General features: G+C 41.6%; 1 long non-coding RNA gene across 1 annotated transcript; it reads right to left on the bottom strand.

Moving 5' to 3' along the window:
* Nucleotides 1–3,810: 3,810 nt before the first annotated feature.
* LOC147698910 (uncharacterized) lies at nt 3,811–9,620 on the bottom strand. The gene is made up of 2 exons (XR_015299381.1): nt 9,264–9,620; nt 3,811–5,979 (listed from the first exon to the last, which is right to left on the bottom strand). It is a non-coding gene; the product is annotated as an uncharacterized LOC147698910 (long non-coding RNA).
* Nucleotides 9,621–10,260: the final 640 nt, after the last annotated feature.

Genomic DNA, 10,260 nt, shown 5'->3' with positions numbered 1-10,260 from the left:
GGAAACCCAATATCTCAATTGTCTCTCCCTGATATTCACCTGGATTTATGTCCTTCTGCATCAGTTCTACACCTGGCCACTCTTTCTAGAATATCTCTTTAGGTATGTGTTTATTCTTGTAGAATGGCATAAGATGACATGTTTGGTTTTTGAGGGAAGATGAAAGGAGGAAGATTTTAAAAACTAACGAGTTGTAATGCCTCTTTACAACAGAGTGTGTGCAGCAGTGTTAAGTGAGCATAGTCTTAAGAATTTACAATTACTGCCCTACCTGCCATTTGAGGAGTTGTCTACTTCTGTTATGCTTACACAAGGCGATAGTTTTCTCTTGCGAATGGTAGCTGGCTCCCCAAACTGGTTAGAATTTTTTTTATGCAACTGCAAAGCTAGATTTTCACCGAAAACTCATCTTCCATACAACTGTGTGATCTTTGTGTGGATTTAGTCATTTTTGGAGAAAAAACAACAAGGAGTTCGCCAGATTAAAACTTTTCATTTTCACACACTCCGAAGCCAGTTTTGCAAACAGTAAATAAAGCAGGTAAACAATCCGAGGCATAGGACGGATGTTTTCGAGCGAACTCTGGAAACCGAAGGAAACAAGAGTAAAGTCCTCCGGGGAGGCAGCGGGCCCCGAGCGCCGGCTCGCGCGCTCGAGCTGAATGCCAACGAGTGGCGCGCGCCTTTGCATGCAGGCCCGGTCCGCAGAGCGCAGACCCGCTCAATGGGACGGAATTAAAATGCAATGTAATTACCTTCCAGAATGGGTCGTAAAAACTTGTTTTCAGTGGGTGTATCCTCCTGACATTATCGCCGGACGGGAGATGTGACAGGGAAATTAAAGGGCATCTAAAAATCATAAGACGGCGTTTTGTTGGCCAGCTGGAGACTAATGACTTGATTCCTTAATGATTCCCCGCGGGCAGGCGGCGCGGGGAGGGCGCCCGGTGCCTCCGTTTCTAGTTGACCTTGTCTGCCGGCCCCTCACTGCGGCAATGAGATGAGTTCGAGAAATTTCGGAAACTGTGAAGGAGCGAAAGCACGCGCGCTCCCCCCCTCCCGCTGTTTCTTGCCTATGCAGAGCGAGCCGAATCAACAGGCCCTCTCCCAGAATCCACCGCGAGTGTGTGTTTTCAGTCACGTTCTGCGCACGAGGCCTTCTGGAGTAAGTTGGAAGTATTCGCTTCTGATGTCAGTGTCAGTTCCCTGTCTGAATAATAGCAGCTAATTAGCTGTCTTGCCAGACAAGAAAGGAGTGAGGTAAATATGCATATATATACCTAGACAGTAAACCGGGCGTGCTAGTGTCTGGTGCAGCAATATATATTCAGTGCATGTAAAGTTAAATCTTTATTGCGACAGGCATGCAGTGTTCATTTTCGGGAGAAACAAAGAACAATTATTAGCAATGTTCTGTTGTGGCGTAACGGACTGAGCTGCAGATAACAATGCAGTTGGGAACCAGGTATGCGACTCTGTGTCCACCAGTCAATTAATTATTTTCTTTGTCTTTCCCTTCAGCCATTGGTTTGAGACATTATTAAGCACAACAGAGACCAGCCTACAGGAGTATTTTATTCTGCTGTTTTCTGGGATGTATGTCGTTACAACGCTTGCTTTTACCACGCATGCCTTTACAATGCAGGTTTTACAACGCAAGTCATTACAACGACTTGCCTTGGGGTGCGCTGGATAGTGAATAGTTTAATTTACTATTCCAACTCCAGTCCCCGTGGATAGTAGGGAAGGTTTTGGATAGTAAATGAAACTATTCCCTATCCTACAGCGCCCCCCAGCGCTTAACGACTTGCATTGTAAAAGTTGCGTTGTAAAGGTACTGCGTGGAAAAAGTTTAGTTGTAATGGATGTTTCCCGTTTTCTGTTATCTGCTTGAGCGTCTCTTTACAATTAATTAGTCAGCAAGAGGCTCCAACGCACCAAGGAGCAACCACTGACAAGATCCTTTAAAAATATATGCTATGGAAAAAGGTTTGCTTTATTTCATATAGCATCTATTTTTCAGATGTTTTTGTTTGTGCTTTCTCTCCTTTGCAGACAAGGAACAAGCATTAGCAAAGCCAATTCATTTGATATTTATATGTCATGCACATGCTTGAACTGCACGACATAAAAACGTTAAACATATTTGATTTGCCAATACTTTGCTCTTGTTCTGCGTACACCAATGTGTTTAACTGTAATATTATGTTTACTGGGTTACTGAACTTATTAACATCGTTTTTAGCAGAATAAATTGTATCAATTTTTATGGCATCATTTTCTACATCCTTTCTTTCATTTATTGACATTACTTTTGTACTATATGTACTATGTTAAAGTATCTTTTATTATTTTTTGCCTGTTTGACAAATTGTAGTTATGGTTATTCATTTATTTTTATTTTTGTATGTATAGCTTTCTATGTGGAAAAACAATATTTTTACATTATGCCATGGAATAGGGCACTGTGCAATCATCATTTTCACCAATGGCACATCAACAGACCTTTCTTGTTTATCCACGTCTTTGTTCTGTGTCATAACTGTGACCTTTTGAAATAGTCAATATAATTATACATTTAACCACTAATAAACCTTGAGCCTCCCAAAGACAGACATACTCCTTCAGGCACACAACATTGGCTTGGTGTTACACCAGGAGTGGCTCGTGAAGGTAAGAGTGGTGAGGTGGTGGGGCCTGATTGGGGAGGGATTCAACAGACGACAACGAGGAAAAATTAAATAAATATTTAATTTTCCCTCATCATCTCCTGTCGAAATCCTCCCCCTCCCCCCCACCTGACCCCACCGCCACACCCCTATTACCTGCATGGGCCGCTGCTGTGTTACAAAGCTGCCCAATAATGCATGACTGACTTAAGTCATTGTAATGGCTGGATTTTCTGTTTAGATGGGATCAGCCCCCAGGGGCCCCTATGACCCAGCCAAAACGTACTCACCTTCCGTCCTCAGGACCACCTATCCAGGCACCTGGTACCTACCTGAGGATAGGGAACTCGCAATATACAAGCTCATATTATCAAAAACACCACTAAATCTATAGGGATACTAAGAATACTCACTGATTATTAGGGATATCCATACCCTACACTACACTTATTCACATCAGTTGGTCTCGCGGCCACCCTGACCCAGACCGTTCTACCCTAGGGCAGATCTGACACACAATCTGGTGCGTCTACACACGGGCCTGCAGAACCCAATGCTCCCTTTTCCAGCGTTCGCGATCCTGCGAAACATAAACGCCAGTATCCCCCCATGACGCTCTCACTTAGTCTTATACCACAATCCGGTGGCTTTACACACTGGTTTGACACTCCAGTGCTCTCATTAACGCCGCATGTCAAACGACGACCACATTCCTATGAACACCTATACATATATATATATATATATTGGGATATTATCTCAGCTGTCTACTCGGGATGAAACTACAATGATGACTTTGGATATGGTTTCAGATTACTGTGTATTACCTGCTCTTGGCATCAAAGGTCCACTCACTCCCTATTTATGTGATCACCACTTACCTGATTGGGATTACTCATCCATTCATGCAGCAACTACCTAGGAGCTATGTTTACCTTTAGTGAACAAGAATAGGGATTACACACCAGTTAGTTATAAACTGGGGACATTTTATTATAGTAATATAAACATTAATACAAATCTAACAAAGGCTATAGGTAGAACACACCACTTGAAAGAGAAGGATTAAACATAACAGGAACACTCCACTGAAAAGGAAAAGATTAGAAAGTGTAAGTGTAACTAATCCAGACTACCTCACCTATTAGAAGGAAGATTTCTCTCTCTGCCTCTGGTGGGATTAGGGCTCTCTCTGTCTCTCCCTCCTTCACCACATCACCACGCCTCTGGTTCAGTTGCTCCAGCTGACAGCCTTCACTGCTTCCTCTCTCCTCATCTTCAGTAATCGTCTGCCTTCTTTCTCCATTCAAGAACTGCACTCTATTCTGCAGCTCCCAGCAGACATCCTCTCTCTCTCTGCAAGCTATTCGGAGCTCCAAGTTGTTCTGGGCTCCCTGCAGTCCTGTGCTCCAAGCTGGTCTGAGCACCACGCTGAACTGCACACCACGCTGCACTGACTTCCAAAACTGAACTGACTTGCACACAAGCTGGAATGAACACTCCTCCTCTCCTGTAGCTCGCTAATATGGATGCTTGTCCTTTCATGGAAAGCTACGGCCAGTAACCTGCCGCCCACCAAATTCTTGTACCTCCCCGTACCAAGGACACGTTCCCAGCTGGCCAGCCTGAAGTTGTGTCTTCGGAGTGGGGAAAAATACATTCTTTCGATAAGGGCCAGCCTGAACCGGTTCTCTCCAAGCGAACAACAGCCTTAACTATAAACTTCGCCTTTGCCCTGAAAAGCCTCCCTGCTTCCATCAAGATGGAGTCTCTCTAGCTTTAGGCCTGTAGGCATGAAAGGGGTGAAATGCTCCTTAGCTCTGTCAGAATACCTACATAAACCATACCAATATATCTAATATGTCAAAGCCAATAGGCAATAGACAGGTTAAAGTCAAGAATAAAGGCACATTAAGCAGCTATCCTCTTCTAGGTCTGGAAAAAGGGCTTAAAAGGGCCAACACAGGCTAAGAATACCTATACTAGATGCGAGCAGGATTAATGATCTATATCACTTCTAAGTAAAGCCAAAAACTCTGCCATAACATTCCACCCTTAGATCCTTATCTTGCGAGCATCTTATAAACAATAACATCTAAATAAACAAACATCAACACAATCTATCAACAAATCAAAACCTAAAAAACTCCCTAAAAACAATGACAACTCAAGAAAATTCCACCTGAAACTCAATTGTAGGGAATAGAAACCTAAAAACAAATCAAAGCACCCTTGACTCGAATGCTGAAACATATCTGAAATTGGATCTGATAACAACAGAAACTAACCAAAGCATCCTCAAACTAAATGTGCCTCAACTTCTAATGATAACTGGTGAAATCTAGTCATGTAGGGGCTTATGTGTTGAATGAAAACAGCAAGGGGCCTAAATGGGCCTACTTCGGACAACTTAAGGCTAAATGTGTTTCAACTTCTAATGAGAAAACAAGAAAGGGCCTAAATGAGCCTTACCTACTATAGGCAAGTTAAGCTAATGATGAATCATGAAACTATTGGTGTAGGGGCTTGTTTGTGTGATGAAAATAACAATAGGCCTAAATGAGGCCTACCTGCTGACATTAGTCAATTTAAGGTGAAATCTGAGAAATAAACATGACAAACTGTTGCAAGGTCTGGATAAACATTAACACATAATCATACTAAAAGACACACCACCCAGAACCATCTAAATTGTAAGGTAACCACCCTTTGATCAATTAAGGTGAAAATGCAAGAACAGTAAAAAAAAAACTACAACCCCAGTCTACAAGATAACTAGTGTAACATCAATCTTAAATCACACAGTGGAGCACATATGTGCGCCATCATTCAAAAAAGTCCTTCATTTGGGAAAAACTATAATAGGTGACATATTTTTGTTTGCTTTAAAAAGTGGGGTCTGCTTGTACAAGGGATTATGGATCAAGTCCTTTTATAATCCTGTAACAAAATAAAACATGTTTGGGTTTCATTTCTTTTTAAAAGTGGGGCCTGCTTGTCCAAGGGATTATTCAATGTCCAAATTCTTTTATAATACTGTTACAAATAAAACATTTTTTTTCTTGTTCTTTAAAAGTGGGGCCTGATTGTCCAAGGGATTATTTAATGTCCAAATTCTTCAGTGTAGGCCACCACCCTGCATCATGGACACTTCCTCCAATGTGGCCATCCATCACCCGGTCTGGTCTGGTCTGGTCTGGTCTGGTTCCATCATCCAAAACAATAAACTAAAATAATAACATGAAAATAAAAAGCTAAAACAAATAAAGGGAGTGGGCAGATGCACGCACGCACCCCAACTGCAGCAATCCTAGAAACCAGAGAACAAGTATCATTATTCTTGTAAAATAAAATTTTCCATTTAAAAAGCACCCCGGGTGCCTTTCATTATTGAAAAGAAAATATCCTAATTAATTAAAAACATTCAAAATTTAACTTTTAGTAACATTGAGTGGGGCCTAACATACCCTAATCCTAACTAAGCCAGTCTCACCCTTCTGGGCAAGAGCCATGCTACAGTGTGAAAAAAAAATTGTAACACTGCCAAATGATGACAGCATCAGCAGGGCACTGCAAGCCTCCCAATTTCCCAGGTCTGAGAAGCCCAGGCCACCCCGCCCTTAAATAAACAAGCCGTGCGCGGAAGAAAATTGGATTGTAGCCCATAATAACACACTGGGACGTGATCGAAACTTGCAGAATGAAAAAAAAGTTCGTCTGCGCAGACCAGCTGGGCTGCCAAGGTCAAAAAACAAATTCCTTTTGCCTGTTCTCATGGCCTGATTCTCAAACTAACGGAGGCTAATATTAATAAAAAAAAACAATTCTGTTACAGTGTATTGCCAATTAAAAAAGATCCAAATTTTTTTAAAAAGACATTTGTCCAACTAATTCAACTAAAGGCAAGACATTTTAAAGAGGAAACTACCTTTGGCATACAATATTATACATGTTGCATTTGAGAAACGAATTAACATGGTCCATTTGTCAAAGAGAAATAATTTGTAAAACAACATATACATTTCAACATTGTATTTAAGTTCACATTTTTTGATGACACATTTATAAAAGCATACATTTTAATTCACATTTGGGAAAATAATAATGTCAAGTTTTAAATTTTTTCATTCAAAAGCACATGGTTGCCTCACACTAATTAAAAGCACATGTTACCACGCACTGTCGGGCAAGATTTATTATTCTAAACCTATTATTATTGCAACCATCACATTCCTGTCTAGATGGAAACCCCTCACAGAAATAATTAATGAAAACAGCTCGTAGCGTGCACTCTAACGGGCTATATTTTTAACATTTCACTCATTTTAAAAGAACACAGCATACTCCGTAAGGTTGATTTATAAGCACATCAATTCCAAGGTGAACCCACACAAATACGTAGACGCATTTCAAAAGGAATGTGAAATGAACAGAACCCTTCTCAAAACACAAGATGTTACCTTTCCGTCAAGAAACTGACAAAGCACGTAGGCTGACCAAGGAACCAAAAAAAAAGTCAAAATCAAACCATCAAAAATCCTTAAAATAATTCACTGACTTTTATAGTCAGGTCAGATAACCATGCATGTTGACAGCATGTAAAAAATAAAGGCTGCCATCTCAACTCAAGATATTAACCCTTTGGCAGCTCAAATGGAAACATTTCCCAACGTCCATTTATACATGGGAAAATCATTAGCACATTTCTTCACGTTTACAAAAGACACGTACATATTTTCAAAAACGTTATCCCCAAGCACCCGAGAAAGATCCAGCCCTCTCCTGCCAAACGTAATGAGAACATGCCCTGTCCAAGCCATGACCACATGGCGCTATTCACAAGCCATATTTACAAGACAAGCCTTTCACAAACAACATTTCCAAGGCGCAATGCACAAGGAACACAACTGATTAACATAAGAACATGCACCTCACAAACCACATTAAAATGGCGCTATTCTAAAGCCATATTTACAAGACAGTAAACAAACTCAAAAAACAACACGCTTTTCACAAAGAATATATCCAAAGCACCATTCACAAGCAACACAACAGATCAACATGAGAACCTGCACCTCACAAGCCACATTAAAATGGCGCTAATCTAAAGCCATATTTACAAGACAATAAACAAACTCAAAAAAATGACACGCTTGTCACAAGGAATATATTCAAAGCACCATTCACAAGCAACACAGCAGATCAACATGAGAACATGCACCTCACAAGGCACATTAAAATGGCGCTATTTACAAGTCATATTTACAAGGAGCTATATTCTAAAAACTCCACAGAGCATATTAAAATGAACACATTTCATATTGCACAGCATAAGCAGATGCAGCAAGCAATTTAATGGGCAATTTAAAAGCACTTTTTACACACATTTATACAATTGGACCATCACAAAGATGTAACTGACTTCCTCATGTAATGCCATCCTTCAACTCTGACAGTTTAAACACCAAGATGAAAACCATTCCTTCCACCCTGAATAAACCAAATGCCATGATGTAATACAATCTCCTCACGCTGCAACTGTTCAAGCCAATAGGTCTAACAGGCTACATAAACTGCAACATTACGCCAGATGGAACTAGTGTTCAGGGCACTCCCTCAGAACACATGGCCAGGCACACAGAGTTTGTAAACTGTCCGACTACGCCAAAATGTAATGGCTGGATTTTCTGTTTAGATGGGATCAGCCCCCAGGGGCCCCTATGACCCAGCCAAAACGTACTCACCTTCCGTCCTCAGGACCACCTATCCAGGCACCTGGTACCTACCTGAGGATAGGGAACTCGCAATATACAAGCTCATATTATCAAAAACACCACTAAATCTATAGGGATACTAAGAATACTCACTGATTATTAGGGATATCCATACCCTACACTACACTTATTCACATCAGTTGGTCTCGCGGCCACCCTGACCCAGACCGTTCTACCCTAGGGCAGATCTGACACACAATCTGGTGCGTCTACACACGGGCCTGCAGAACCCAATGCTCCCTTTTCCAGCGTTCGCGATCCTGCGAAACATAAACGCCAGTATCCCCCCTGACGCTCTCACTTAGTCTTATACCACAATCCGGTGGCTTTACACACTGGTTTGACACTCCAGTGCTCTCATTAACGCCGCATGTCAAACGACGACCACATTCCTATGAACACCTATACATATATATATATATATATTGGGATATTATCTCAGCTGTCTACTCGGGATGAAACTACAATGATGACTTTGGATATGGTTTCAGATTACTGTGTATTACCTGCTCTTGGCATCAAAGGTCCACTCACTCCCTATTTATGTGATCACCACTTACCTGATTGGGATTACTCATCCATTCATGCAGCAACTACCTAGGAGCTATGTTTACCTTTAGTGAACAAGAATAGGGATTACACACCAGTTAGTTATAAACTGGGGACATTTTATTATAGTAATATAAACATTAATACAAATCTAACAAAGGCTATAGGTAGAACACACCACTTGAAAGAGAAGGATTAAACATAACAGGAACACTCCACTGAAAAGGAAAAGATTAGAAAGTGTAAGTGTAACTAATCCAGACTACCTCACCTATTAGAAGGAAGATTTCTCTCTCTGCCTCTGGTGGGATTAGGGCTCTCTCTGTCTCTCCCTCCTTCACCACATCACCACGCCTCTGGTTCAGTTGCTCCAGCTGACAGCCTTCACTGCTTCCTCTCTCCTCATCTTCAGTAATCGTCTGCCTTCTTTCTCCATTCAAGAACTGCACTCTATTCTGCAGCTCCCAGCAGACATCCTCTCTCTCTCTGCAAGCTATTCGGAGCTCCAAGTTGTTCTGGGCTCCCTGCAGTCCTGTGCTCCAAGCTGGTCTGAGCACCACGCTGAACTGCACACCACGCTGCACTGACTTCCAAAACTGAACTGACTTGCACACAAGCTGGAATGAACACTCCTCCTCTCCTGTAGCTCGCTAATATGGATGCTTGTCCTTTCATGGAAAGCTACGGCCAGTAACCTGCCGCCCACCAAATTCTTGTACCTCCCCGTACCAAGGACACGTTCCCAGCTGGCCAGCCTGAAGTTGTGTCTTCGGAGTGGGGAAAAATACATTCTTTCGATAAGGGCCAGCCTGAACCGGTTCTCTCCAAGCGAACAACAGCCTTAACTATAAACTTCGCCTTTGCCCTGAAAAGCCTCCCTGCTTCCATCAAGATGGAGTCTCTCTAGCTTTAGGCCTGTAGGCATGAAAGGGGTGAAATGCTCCTTAGCTCTGTCAGAATACCTACATAAACCATACCAATATATCTAATATGTCAAAGCCAATAGGCAATAGACAGGTTAAAGTCAAGAATAAAGGCACATTAAGCAGCTATCCTCTTCTAGGTCTGGAAAAAGGGCTTAAAAGGGCCAACACAGGCTAAGAATACCTATACTAGATGCGAGCAGGATTAATGATCTATATCACTTCTAAGTAAAGCCAAAAACTCTGCCATAACAGTCATTGAAGGTTATTTATAACCATTTCAAAATGTTTTAATCCACACAGAAAGTACAATTTAAGTTCAAAAGTAGAACTCCCACCTTTCCT

This window comes from Lissotriton vulgaris, chromosome 8, assembly GCF_964263255.1.
Source record: "Lissotriton vulgaris chromosome 8, aLisVul1.2, whole genome shotgun sequence".
Taxonomy (NCBI): Eukaryota; Metazoa; Chordata; class Amphibia; order Caudata; family Salamandridae; genus Lissotriton; species Lissotriton vulgaris.
The sequence above is the reverse complement of the archived record's forward strand: the minus strand, read 5'-3'. Positions and strand labels throughout refer to the sequence as shown.